This window comes from Diabrotica virgifera, chromosome 7 (genome assembly GCF_917563875.1).
Source record: "Diabrotica virgifera virgifera chromosome 7, PGI_DIABVI_V3a".
NCBI classification, from domain to species: Eukaryota; Metazoa; Arthropoda; class Insecta; order Coleoptera; family Chrysomelidae; genus Diabrotica; species Diabrotica virgifera.
This window is the reverse complement of record NC_065449.1, coordinates 230,027,595-230,041,966: the sequence shown is the minus strand read 5'-3', so window position 1 is coordinate 230,041,966 and position 14,372 is coordinate 230,027,595. Positions and strand designations below refer to the sequence as shown.

At 33.6% G+C, this 14,372-nt stretch overlaps 1 protein-coding gene across 7 annotated transcripts in view; it reads left to right on the top strand.

The window, feature by feature from the left end:
* The first annotated feature begins 13,526 nt into the window (after positions 1-13,526).
* LOC114344195 (zinc finger protein 664-like) overlaps positions 13,527-14,372 on the top strand; it is a 57,176-nt gene continuing 56,330 nt past the window's right edge. For all 7 annotated transcript variants that reach the window (XR_007699161.1, XM_050655398.1, XM_050655395.1 and 4 more), the window contains exon 1: positions 13,527-13,929. The gene's annotated coding sequence lies outside the window, so the exon portion shown is untranslated. The remainder of the gene's footprint in view (positions 13,930-14,372) is intronic.

The following is a 14,372-nucleotide window of genomic DNA, read 5'->3' as shown; positions in this document are numbered from 1 at the left end:
TTTCAATCAAATTAAGTCAAAACATAAATTGAAACGAACGTCGATGTGTATATACATTTTGTATACTGTATACTATATACTACACACATCGGCGTACGTTTCACTTTCTGTTTTGACTTAATTTGATTGAAAATGAATCGTACCGCATGGGAAAAGTTATAGCGGACGGACTATATGTATGTATGTGTGTGGAAAAGTTAAACCGATCTGAATTTTTTTTCTGTGTTTGAAGAGGGTGTCAGAACCGGTGTAGTTTGTGACGTTTGACCACTCATAAGCCAACTATAATAGGGCTAGATAAATACAAAATGGCATTTTTTTGGGGGTATATATCTTCGGATCAAGAAGAGACAGGAGAACCGCAAATACATCAAATCAATAGTGTTGAGTTAAGCTTTCAAATGGTGTCTAAGCCGTCAGGATCAGACATACACACGGCTCAGTATAGCCAAAAAACTGAAAAACTAAACTTTGAAAATTTTGGTTTTCGACAATTACTCAAAATTTCAACCTACGAATTGCCCTAATAACTGAGCGTTTGTAGAAGGACTCTAGACAAATCTAACGGTGTATACCCCATATCCGGGAAAATTCGAATTTTTAAGTTATAGGCCTCATAAGTATTGTTATAAAACTGACTTTTCTGATTTAGTTTATGTTCTTTTAGTACTAAGTTTAATTTTAGCTGACTTTATTTATTTTTAATAACTTAACACTAAACAAATGAAAGACACTGAATTTATACTTTTATTTTACAAATTACGATATCTAATTTATTTATTACACCAAATCTAATAATGTACTTACATAATTACAATTACACAAATATATCGTGCCCGACACATCAAAATACCGCGACGTATTCAAATTCACAACTGAACTCTAATCTCAAAAATGTCTATTTATATAGTTATATACAATTAATCTACTGATTTCCAGAAAAGGTTCTTCGATGGCTTTCTAGATACGCCGATACGTAAACAAGTGTCTCGCCGACGGAAAGGGTTTCAGACATTTCGTCGCCAAAAGCTTCTGATGTTGACAGGGCCGGCCTGGGACCATGACATTGCCCCCTCCTCAAAAGATGGTTCCTCCTGGAACCTTGTCGGGACTCGAACTGGATGCTGGTATCTACAACTGGACCCTCTTTTACAACTCCCAGTTGTATAAAAGTGGCAGGAAACGGTCTTCGCTCCGCACCAGTAACTATGCGGATTGCAACAGACTAACACCTGGACCTCGGTGTCTTTAAAAATTTCTTCTACCATATTTCGGATAACTCTCCAGTCTAATTGGCGGCATTCTAACTTTGGCATGGCTAACTTTTGCACGTCGGACTCCAACACGTGCTCTCTCAATTGAAATAATGCATCCCATACATTTTGGTAGGTAGGATGGTCATGGACAGTGTCTTTTGTTACCAGATAGAATAGGTAACGTGATGCATCTTGTAGTTTCAATGCTTTGCCAGGAGCTGGCAGTTGGCATTGAAGTTCTGCAACTCGACCAAACTTCCTTCGAAAGGCAGATGACATTATGTGTATAATAAAACGAAAAATTTCACGTGGGTATATGAAATGTCAAGTATATGAGTTGGGGCTCTCGATGAAGTGGCTGTATACGAGTTGGAGCGTATAGGACATCTGCGTGACGTTTGACAAGTTCAAGGTTTTAGGCGTTTTGGACGTCGCCCAATATAATTGGCCAATATATTAAAAATGCGAATAAAGTTGCAGAGCGTAGAAACCAGGTGTCGCTTTGCAGAACTTGCACGGTCCCAATAGCACAATCATTGACATAGGGCTTTTCATCGATTGTCATTTGTTTCGAGCTTCTGTCATATGTTGTATAGTCTGTGTATAATATTAATATACACGGATTATACGACATTTGACAGAAGCTCGAAACAAATGACTGTGAATGAAAAGCCCTATTGATGTGCAATGATACTGACTTGTATAAATCATGTTGAAATGTTTCGCATTATGCTTGTTCATAATAACCTGTGCAATCTGGTAAATATTTCATTCAGTGTGGACATTAGCGCAGTTTTATATTTTCAGTTGCAAAGTGGACATTAGCCATAAGATAAAAAGAAAACGAGAGAAAACTTATTTTGGAATACGTTTGGAGACATCTCAGTTTATTTATTGTGAAATGAAAAAGGGCTAACCAGACACAAAAATTATAATCGTTTTAATGATTATGATAATAACTAATTTAACGAGAATAATATTTTTTAACGTTCGACATACTCAAACAATATCATCATTTAGTATCTAGATTGATATTGTTGATTAAACTATTACTCTTATATTCGTCAATGGAGCATATAAAATTCTTAATTGCATGTCAAAAAATGCACGATAACTATCTCTTAAAACCTATCAAATTCCATTTGCATATCTCGACCGGTTTTAGAGCAATAAATAAATCGTCAGTTTGCAAGAAAAAATTCAACATCCCGTATCTCGGAAACGAAGCATTTGCGGACATATGTTTATAAAGCAAACGTCAAACAGTAGTTGTCATCCCAGATGGTATTTTTCACAGAAAAACGTTAAAATAGATATTAAATGACGAAAACTTTATTTATTTTGGGAAAATTGTAGTAAATTGCATCATCTAGAACACTTAATTGTTTCAGGAGATGATTTTAATGATGATTCAAATCTTTTTTACGGTAGAAATGTTGGATCAAAATACACTGCGTTTAGTTTTCAATTAGTTATACGCACTTAAAATGGCAACACTGACGGCATCCCTCATTTAATAAGCTATGCAATATTATTATAATTTATAGACATGTCTTTATAAACATTAAGAGAATAGACGGTATCAAGTCATAAAGTATCAATTTCATCGTCAAAATAGAGGTCACTATTTCTTTAGTTTTTTAATATTCTTTTAAAAATACTTACTTGTTAGTTGCTTTAAATATTCGTTTATTAAATTAATAGGATTATTTTAACTAACTATGTATTCAGTGATTACAATAATTTATATACTATGCAATAAAAACTAATAATTGAGAAAAGAGAAAAATTGATAAAGTAATTTTAATAACATACTGTTACTGTCGGAACGAGTAGATAAAATGTGAACATCTTTAACAGTTAAAATACAATTTTAAATGTGTGGTAATAAATGTTTAAGGAATTTGAGGAGCCGTTTATTATAGATAAACACTTGCCGAGAATTTAACAATCGTATTATGTCGAATAGACCATCGCTACACTAACATGATAAAATATATCTACCACAACGCAACGGCTAGCGTAAGACTATCTGATCAACAAACAAATAAATTCTGTATACATCGAGGAGTACGGCAAGGAGACACCATATGGTGAGATATCTCACCAAAGCTGTTCACAACCCTTTTAGAACACAGTTTTAAGAAGGCAGATCTGAACGAATATTGTATCAATATAAATGGAGAGAAGTTCAGTCATTTGAGATTCGCAGATGACATCGTCCTTATAGCCGATCGTATGGATGAGGCAATAATAATGTTGAACAAGTTATATCACGCTTCCTTAGAGGTCGGACTAAAGATTAACATCAACAAGATGCAAATAATGACTAATCTGGTGCTAAATCGTAATATTGTTGTTTATGGAATGGATATTGAGCAGACTGCATCTTATATAAGTACTAGGGACATATTCATTTCTTTTGCGTTAATATTGAATTCGTGCAGTAATATTTGTAGGTCGTCTTCGCACTCTGCTACTAACACGGTGTCATCAGCGTAACAGAGTATTTTTATCTCTCTATCGCCCATTTTGTACCCTCTTTTTTCTTCACGTGTTTTATTATTGCATCCAACATTATGTTAAACAGTAGAGGGCTTAGTGAATCTCGTTTCCTGATTCCTGTGTTTGTTTCTATGGGTTCTGTTATTATTCCATTGACTTTCATTTTTGTATTTTATTTCTTATACGTATGTTTTCTATCAGTTTTATGATATCCAGTGGTAAATTTTTGTCATATAGTAGGTGTATCACATCTTTTAATTGGATTCTATTAAACGCTTTCTCTACGTCTATGAAACAGAAAAAGGCTGGTTTCTTATATTCTGATGATTTCTCCGCTATTTGCCTTATCACAAAAACTGCATCGTTACATGATCTTCCACTTCTAAATCCTTGGTGTTCATCCGATATATTTATGCACGCCATTATTTTCTCCAGCAGTATTTTTGTTGTGAGTTTCAGTATAATGCTCAGTAAATTTATACATCTATAATAGGGAACTTGCATAAAATTTTAAATTCGAAAAAAATGTTATAAATCACAACAGAACATAATTTAAAACATGCATCAAAGATTAAAAAGTTTTGTTTGGCTTTCGTTTGGCCCCTAAAGATGATTAAAAATTCAAATTAAAACAGGTGACCCAAAACGCTTCGTGACGTCATTCGTTAAAATTATGTTTACATTCTTCCAAAAAAGTAAACAGAATTTAAAATTAGACATTATAAACGTCAGTAGAAAATACAGTTATGTAACCTCACAAGTGTTTTTGATCGTTTGAACTATTTTAAATTGACTAAAGGTTCTCCAAACCAAGGTCAGAAAACAAAAAAAATATATAGATTTTAAATTTGTACGTCTTTTATTATGAGGTTTTAAATGGTGAAATTTTGGAAATCTTATTTTTAAAGGAAACTGAATATTATTATGCAATAAAAAAATGTGTAAGTTCCCTATTAGGTTTGGCATTCGTTTTGACACTGACACTATTAAGTTTTATAAATATTTTGATAATTGCTATTTAAATTTAGGTATACATAATATTTTAATTTTATAGCATATGGAACAGTCCATTTATCATAAAGGGGAGGCCGTATTTATACTGGTATAAACCTTTTTAAAACTGTTAATAAATTATTGCTTTTAAAATATGTATAAAAATATTGTATACTCAAATTGTATTTTTGAACATCTTATTTATTTTATAAAATAATTAAATTCACTATCAAATGTCATTGATGTTTTATTAATACTTAATTTAAAATTTAGTTTGACATTCACGAAGTGTCAAACTCAAATGTAAATAACCTATGCTTGGCAAATCGAGATTTAAAAAAAAAGTAGCCTACTTCCTAATCAACCATTTGAGCTGACGTTTAGTGCGTCTGTAGGAGATAACCGGATTGTGACGTCACATTTAAGACTTTGAGGTCGATTATCTCGAAGACGGTTAGATATATCGAAATGCCGTTTTCATATTTGGATTTAGAAGGCAAAACTACATAAGAATCCATCGATACACCTGCTCTAAGTATTGCAGGAGCGGCAACGCAATAACACACAGACTTTTGCAAATTTATAAACGAAAAGTTTTCGTTGAAAACGCGTCGTGACGTCATTCGTTAACATTTTGTTTACATTCTTCCAAAAAAGTAAACATAATTTAAAATTAGACATTATAAACGTCAGTAGAAAATACAGTTATGTAACCTCACAAGTGTTTTTGATCGTTTGAACTATTTTAAATTGACTAAAGGTTCTCTAAACCAAGGCCAGAAAACAAAAAAATATATAGACTTTAAATTTGTACTTCTTTTATTATGAGGTTTTAAGGCGTGAAATTTTGGAAATCTTATTTTTAAAGGAAACTGAATATTATTATGCAATAAAAAAATGTGCAAGTTCCCTATTGTCTGAAGTAATAAAAACACTCAAATATGTCAATAGTATATAGTCGTTCCCTAAACTCGACACAACTGGCTAGTGATTGTAGAAGGTAATTTTTTTGTTTTTTGAGAATTTTGCCGAAATTGGCAAAATTACTAATTATTTAGTAATAATTATTATTAACTATTTAGAAATTATTTTTTTGTCGAATTGGCAAAATTATTGACTAAAATCACTAGCCAGTATTGTGTCTGTGTACATCCTTCTATAATGGAAAAAAATATTTGAAGATTTTTCTCAAATTATGGATACCAAGAACATTTTCATTTATAACTCTTTTATTTTTAATTTGACAAATAAAAGTTATTCTTCATAAAAAGCTCTTCTTGTTCTAAGATTTATGATGCAACCGTGTCGCAAAAGTAGGGGAACGGTCGAATATTTCGCGAACTAAACATCGGATGGAAAAACTGAAAAATACGTGTTCAATCATTTTCAAAAATCTATCCAATGACACCAAACACCAACTCCCACTACACCCCCTGGAGGTGGGGTGGGGGGTAATTTTAAAATCTTAAATGAAAACCCCTAGTTTTTCTTGCAGATTTGCATTCGTTACGAAAAAGTAAGCAACTTTTATACAAGACATTTTTTCGAACTGTGGATAGATGGCGCTATAATTGGGAAAAACGATTTATTCTGATACCATAGGTAAATTATAGAAACGGTCTAATATCTCGAGAAATACACTTCCAAATAAGAAACCAAAAAACAGGTTTTTAATATTTTTCGAAAATCTATCGATAAACACTAAACATATGACCCTCCAACCCACCCCCTGGAGGTGGGGTGGGGGGTAACTTTAAAATCTTAAAGAGCAACCCCCACTTTTTATTGCAGATTCGAATTCGTCATAAAAAATTAAGCAACATTTATTCGAAACATTTTTTAAAAATGCTGATAGATGGCGCTAATAAATCGTATTTTTCTAATTAAAGCGCCATCTATCAACAATTCTAAAAAATGTTTCGAATAAATGTTGCTTAGTTTTTCATGACAAATCAGAATCTATAATAAAAAGTGCGGGTTGCTATTTAATATTTTAAAGTTACCCCCCACCCCACCTCCAGGGGGGTGGGTTGGAGGGTCATGTTTAGTGTTATTCGATAGGTTTTCGAAAAGTATTAAAAAATTTGTTTGGTTTCTCATTTGGAAGTGTATTTCTCGAGATAATAGACCGTTTCTATAATTTACCCATGGTATCATTATACATCGTTTTTCCCAATTATAACGCCATCTATCCACAGTTCGAAAAAATGTCTTGAATAAAAGTTGCTTACTTTTACGTAACGAATCCAAATCTACAAGAAAATGTAGGGGTTTCCATTTGAGATTTTAAAGTTACCCCCCACCCCACCTCCAGGGGGTGTAGTGGAGGTTGGTGTTTGGTGTCATTGGATAGATTTTTGAAAATGATTGAACACGTATTTTTCAGTTTTTCGATCCGATGTTCAGTTCGCGAAATATTCGACCGTTCCACTACTTTTGGGACACCTTGTATAAAATTTTATCCACAGAGAACGGCAGTTCTCACCAGTGGCGCACAACACCCCTACAAGCGACACTATATATACACGAAATTTTCGATTTTCTAAACCTGACTGAATGGAAAGTTGGGCCACATCCCATCTTAAAGTTTACGAAAAGACTCGTCCATCCATATGTTACTTCTCCATTTTGGTCCAAGGGTGTGGAATTTACGGCCCTTCCCATTTAAAGCCTGTTTTTCGTTCTCGTCCCCAAAATTTCAATAATTTAAGCCCGACCTTTGCGGCTTCTGATAGCATAGATCATTACCTTTCCAACGCATGTTTAATTTTGAAAATCGGTTGTACCATCCAAAAGTTATCGAGCTCAGAAATATGACTCAATTTTTATTTAAAAAATGGAAAATGTTTGTGGATATGTATGTTTGTATGTATGTATGTGGAAAAGTTAAACCGATCTGAATTTTTTTTCTGTGTTTCAAGAGGGTGTGAGGGCCGATTCAGAACCGGTCTAATTTTTGACTTCTGACTACCCGTAAGTTAGCTAGAGGACTAAGTAGATACAAAATAGCATATTTTTTGGGCGTATATATCTTTAGGTTCAAGAAAAGACAGGAAAACCGCAAATACACCAAGTTAATAGGGTTGAGTTAAGCTTTCAAATGGCCCTTAAGCGATCAAGCTGAGACATACGCACTGCTCACCATAGCCGAAAAACTGAAAAATTAAACTTTGAAAATTTTGGTTTTTCGACAATTACTCAAAATTTCAACCTACGAATTGCGCCAATAACTGAGCGTTTGTAGAAGGACTCAGGACGCGTCTAACGGTGTATACCTTATATCTGGGAAAATTCGAATTTTTAAGTTATAGGGTTCATAAGTATGATCAAATCTATTTCTTATGGGAAAAACGGTTTTTCAAGCTCAATAATTCCTGTAATACATTCAGTTATCATACTCGATCTTGGATGGATCAGATACTACTTGTCAATACGTTTCAAATTCATGTTTAGTGATCAACATCAGGTAAGCCGTTCAGAAATTATAGAGCTCCAAAGGTATAATTAGTCCAGGAACTGAAATTTTTCACTTCGCAATTTTTACAGAATGGATAGATTTGTTTAAAAATTTGACAATAAGTAGTGGATAGTCCAAGGATCAAAATCTATATGATGCCGAAAGACGCTTTTACCAAGGGGGTAGTTGCCACCTCATCTCGAGGGTGGAAATTTTTTTTTTATATTTTGACCGCAAATGCTGGTAAAAATATTAATTATAAACAAAAAATGTTCATTATACATTTTTTTGATAAAATTAATAGTTTTCGATTTATTAGTTATCGAAGCTGTTAGTTTTATATCGGAAAGATTACCAGATAACGGCAGTTCTCGCCAGTGGCGCAGAAATACACCCCCCTACACGCGACACTATTATATACACGAAATTTTCAATTTTCTAAATCTGACTGAATTGAAAATTGTGCCAACTCCCATCTTCAAGTTCAGAAAAAGACTCACCCATTCATATGTCAACCATCCATTTTGGTCCAAGGGTGTCGATTTTACGGCCCTTCCTATTTAGGGTCTGTTTTTCGTTCTGGTCCCCAAAACTCCCAAAAACTTCGAAAATTTAAGTCCAACCTTTGCGGTTTCTAATAGAACTGATCATTACCTTTCCAACGCATGTCTAATTTGGAAAATCGGTTATACCATTCAAAAGTTATAGAGCTTAGAAATGTGACTCAATTTTTATTTAAAAAAGGGAAAATGTTTGTGGATATGTATGTATGTGTGTTTGAAAGTTAAACCGATTTGATATTTTTTCTCTGTATTTAAAGAGGGGTCAGGGCCGATTTAGAACCGGTGTAGTTTGTGACTTTTGACCACCCATAAGCCAGCTATAGGACTTTGTAGGTACAAACGGCATATTTTTTGGGGGTATATATATATATTCGGATCAAGAAGAGGCATGAGAACCGCAAATATATCAAATCAATAGTGTTGACTTAAGCTTTCAAATGGTGTCCAAGCCGTCAGGATCAGACATACACACGGCTCAGTATAGCCAAAAAACTGAAAAATTAAACTTTGAAAATTTTGGTTTTTCGACAATTACTCAAAATTTCAACCTACGAATTGCGCCAATAACTGAGCGTTTGTAGAAGGACTCAGGACGCGTCTAACGGTGTATACCTTATATCTGGGAAAATTCGAATTTTTAAGTTATAGGGTTCATAAGTATGATCAAATCTATTTCTTATGGGAAAAACGGTTTTTCAAGCTCAATAATTCCTGTAATACATTCAGTTATCATACTCGATCTTGGATGCATCAGATACTACTTGTCAATACGTTTCAAATTCATATTTAGTGATCAACATCAGGTAAGCCGTTCAGAAATTATAGAGCTCCAAAGGTATAATTAGTCCAGGAACTGAAATTTTTCACTTCGCAATTTTTACAGAATGGATAGATTTGTTTAAAAATTTGACAATAAGTAGTGGATAGTCCAAGGATCAAAATCTATATGATGCCGAAAGACGCTTTTACCAAGGGGGTAGTTGCCACCTCATCTCGAGGGTGGAAATTTTTTTTTTATATTTTGACCGCAAATGCTGGTAAAAATATTAATTATAAACAAAAAATGTTCATTATACATTTTTTTGATAAATTTAATAGTTTTCGATTTATTAGTTATCGAAGCTGTTAGTTTTATATCGGAAAGATTACCAGATAACGGCAGTTCTCGCCAGTGGCGCAGAAATACACCCCCCTACACGCGACACTATTATATACACGAAATTTTCAATTTTCTAAATCTGACTGAATTGAAAATTGTGCCAACTCCCATCTTCAAGTTCAGAAAAAGACTCACCCATTCATATGTCAACCATCCATTTTGGTCCAAGGGTGTCGATTTTACGGCCCTTCCTATTTAGGGTCTGTTTTTCGTTCTGGTCCCCAAAACTCCCAAAAACTTCGAAAATTTAAGTCCAACCTTTGCGGTTTCTAATAGAACTGATCATTACCTTTCCAACGCATGTCTAATTTGGAAAATCGGTTATACCATTCAAAAGTTATAGAGCTTAGAAATGTGACTCAATTTTTATTTAAAAAAGGGAAAATGTTTGTGGATATGTATGTATGTGTGTTTGAAAGTTAAACCGATTTGATATTTTTTCTCTGTATTTAAAGAGGAGGTCAGGGCCGATTTAGAACCGGTGTAGTTTGTGACTTTTGACCACCCATAAGCCAGCTATAGGACTTTGTAGGTACAAAACGGCATATTTTTTGGGGGTATATATATTCGGATCAAGAAGAGGCATGAGAACCGCAAATATATCAAATCAATAGTGTTGACTTAAGCTTTCAAATGGTGTCCAAGCCGTCAGGATCAGACATACACACGGCTCAGTATAGCCGAAAAACTGAAAAACTAAACTTTGAAAATTTTGGTTTTTCGACAATTACTCAACATTTCAACGTACGAATTGTGCCAATAACTTAGCGTTTGTATAAGGACTCAAGACGAATCTAACGATGTATACCTCATATCCGGTAAAATTCAAATTTTTAGGTTATAGGCTTCATAAATATGATAAAATCTATTTTCTGTGGGAAAAACGGTTTCGAAAGCTAAATAATTCCTGTACCTAATAGCTTCAGTTATCATACTTGACCTTAGATCCATCAGATACTACTGGTCAATACGTTTCAAACTCATGTTTACTGATCAAAATCGGTTAAGCCGTTTAGAGAAGTTATTAAGATACAAAAGTATAATCCAATTAACGATTATTCCCCAAATGGTTTATGAGTTGTAGTGGTTACGACGCTAAATTTGATCTGGCAACGGGCAATCCGACTTCATTTACCGGCCATCTCAATATATTTTTTTTTCAATCTATTTCGAATAGAAAAAAATCTAGTGTACATTCGATGAACACTAGATGATTTGGGAGATAATGCAACAAAGGTGACCATTTATAAAGCTTGACGTGTAATAGAGGAACATTGCATTCAACTTCATACATTTAATTTATAAATAACTTTGAAAAACTCCTGATACAAGAATAAAAAACCGCTAAACGCCGTAAAAATGAGTGGCGCATAAAATATTCCAGCTACAAAAGATCTGATATGAATGTTACGTGGCACGAAAATGGATTTTCATTTGATGCAAAACAAAATTCTAGTTTTATTTTAAAAGATTTTTCCATAATATTTGCTAAATTTGAAGTAAACGCGCCACAAAAAAGTTTCAAAATTCAAACTGTATCAAAGTTACTCTTTTGTGGCGCGTTTACTTCAAATTTAGCAAATATTATGGAAAAATCTTTTAAAATAAAACTAGAATTTTGTTTTGCATCAAATGAAAATCCATTTTCGCGCCACGTAACATTCATATCAGATCTTTTGTAGCTGGAATATTTTATGCGCCACTCATTTTTACGGCGTTTAGCGGTTTTTTATTCTTGTTAATTTTATACGCGGTATATAAAAAATATGAATTTCGATCAAGAGTAAACTACCTTTATAGTTCATAACATTTAAATTAGAATGATAAAATTGCACATTAAAACATAATTATTAATTCCAAACTACTTTTCATAGTAGAAATTTTCCATATTATGAATTAAAATACGTAAATATACAAAGTTTTCGTTATGACAATGCTCGCATTTTCAGCTTGTTTAATTTGAATTTTTGGCCACCTGTTTTAATTTGAATTTTTAATCATCTTTAACGGGGGCTTTAATCGCTTTAATCGGGGCCAAACGAAAGCCAAACAAAACTTTTTAATCTTTGATACATGTTTTAAATTATGTTCTGTTGTTGTTCTGAAGCTATTTCCTTGTGGCATTTTTATGATTAATTATTTATATGGGAAATAAGCCACAATTAAAATGAAAAAATAATTTTATTAACGTTTCGACGCCCAAATCGGGTGCCGAAATTTTTAAAATAAAAGGTTTCAAATAGTTAATAAAATTATTTTTTCATTTTAATTGTGGCTTATTTCCCATATAAATAATTAATGTTCTGTTGTGATTTATAACATTTTTTTCGAATTTAAAATTTTATGCAAGTTCCCTATTACTGGGGTCTGCCCTATCACCTTTCTTAAATAACGCTTTCATTTGTGTGATTCTCCATTCTTCTGAAATTCTTTCTGTATTTATTATTTTACGTATGAGAATATTCAGTTCTTTGTGAAGTCTATCTCCTCCGTATTTTAAAAGTTCATTAGCTATTCCATCTTTCCCTGGAGCTTTTCGATTTCTCATCTTTTTAAGGCGTTCTTTATATCTTCCTCTTTAATTTCTGTTTGCTCATCAGATTCTAGTCCTGGTGATGGCAGTTCTTCGTGATTAGCTGTTTGATAGAGGTTTTTTTAAGTAAGTTGTTCACAGTGGTGTCATGGCAAAATTAGCAGTGCCGGAAGGCACTGCTAATTTTTGTTTACAAAACCTAAATTCTCTATTTATTTTTCTTTCTTTTCTTAACCAGTGCCGGAACGGCGTTCCCGCACCATGACACCCCTGGTTGTCCATGTACATGGACGTATGCATAAGGAATCGATGCATCTTACGCAAGGAACTTACGCGATGTATAGCACTCGCTCCGTTGTCGCTCGTTCTCTAAATATCGCGTGCGTTCGCAAAAAACATACTTCACGAACTGTTTCATAAATAACTATTATAGGTACTATAACTTATCACTACCTCAGGGGAGTAATGTGTAGTGTGTGTTGAGTAAGTGTCTTGTTACTTTGCAAAGTCGACGTCATTGTCTTTGCAAAGAGACGCTAATTGTATGCATATTATGCATACAATTACATGTATGTATTTATTATAGATATGCACTGCATATTATGCAGATGACACAGCGATTATAGCTGAAATTATCGAAGATCTTCAATTCCTTATAGATCGAGTCGCTATTATAGACAATGCTCCAATAACGCACTTAAGCTTGGAGGGGTATAGATCGGAGCGGACAGATGCAATGCCTCTATTTTCCTGGAATTGTTTGAAAAAATATGACTCCTAAAAAAGTTTATATTATGAATAAATAAACCTAAAACAGCCTTAAGGGCTGCTCTAAACTTGAGCCTAACAACCAAAAGGTAAACTATTTAGATAAATAAACAAAAAAAACCAGTGTCCAAACCATCCCCGGTCTCCCCTATGCCTATACACTGGCAGGGAACTATCGATTAATTTAAACCATCGAATATCGATTAATTTAAACTCGATGAATGAATGTAACCATCGAATAAATTTATTGAGCGCATGCGCAGCCGCCATTTTGAAACTAGTTTCATTCGTAGAACGATCAGCAGCCGTTGCCAACCGTCAGACGCAAGCGCGTTCGTAGTCTACGAACTCGAACTGTTAACTGCGCAGCGCTAACTGTTAACTGCGGATGCGTCTGATGGTTGGCAACCGTTGCTGATCGATTGGATCGTACTACGAACAAACCTATTGTTTTGCTTTTGCCTGCGTGCATTCTTGTTCATTAATCATTAATTTGTTAGTTTATTGTTCATTTTGTATTTTTTATACCTACTACATTGTAAACACAGCACATGCACATCCCCCCTTATTAATTATTTATCTGTGATTGTAAATACTGCAGGAATAGGGAATGTTAAGGTGGAAAAGTGGAGAACATTCACAGCAGTTAAAATAATTATTGTTTATGATATTTTATACAATAAATATGTAAATCGGTGAGTTTTGAAAAAATTATTTTCTGTCCATATTATTACCATATTATAACTCAAGAAAACATTCTCTATATTATTTAGAAATATGTAGGCAGTGGCGGATCTATGGGGAGGGAAAAGAGGAAAACTTCCCCGTACTAATGTAATAAACAGGCTATTTAGGAAAATTAAAGGAAGTTAATGCATATTCTTTTGTTCCCTATTGGTTTTGAATATTGGCGATTATTCTGGCTATAATTATTTTATTAACTGGAGATTAGTTGTTGTTTTGGAGAACCATTTCCTCAGGTTTTTTAACCATGATATTCTTCTTCTCCCAATTCCCCTCTTTTCGAATACTTTGCCTTGAGGTCCTTTGCCTTCAGTAATTTTTCCCCAAAAGGAAGGATCCTTTCTTTCCCCATTCTTCATAGGACAATCTCGATGGTTATCTTGTCCACCCATGA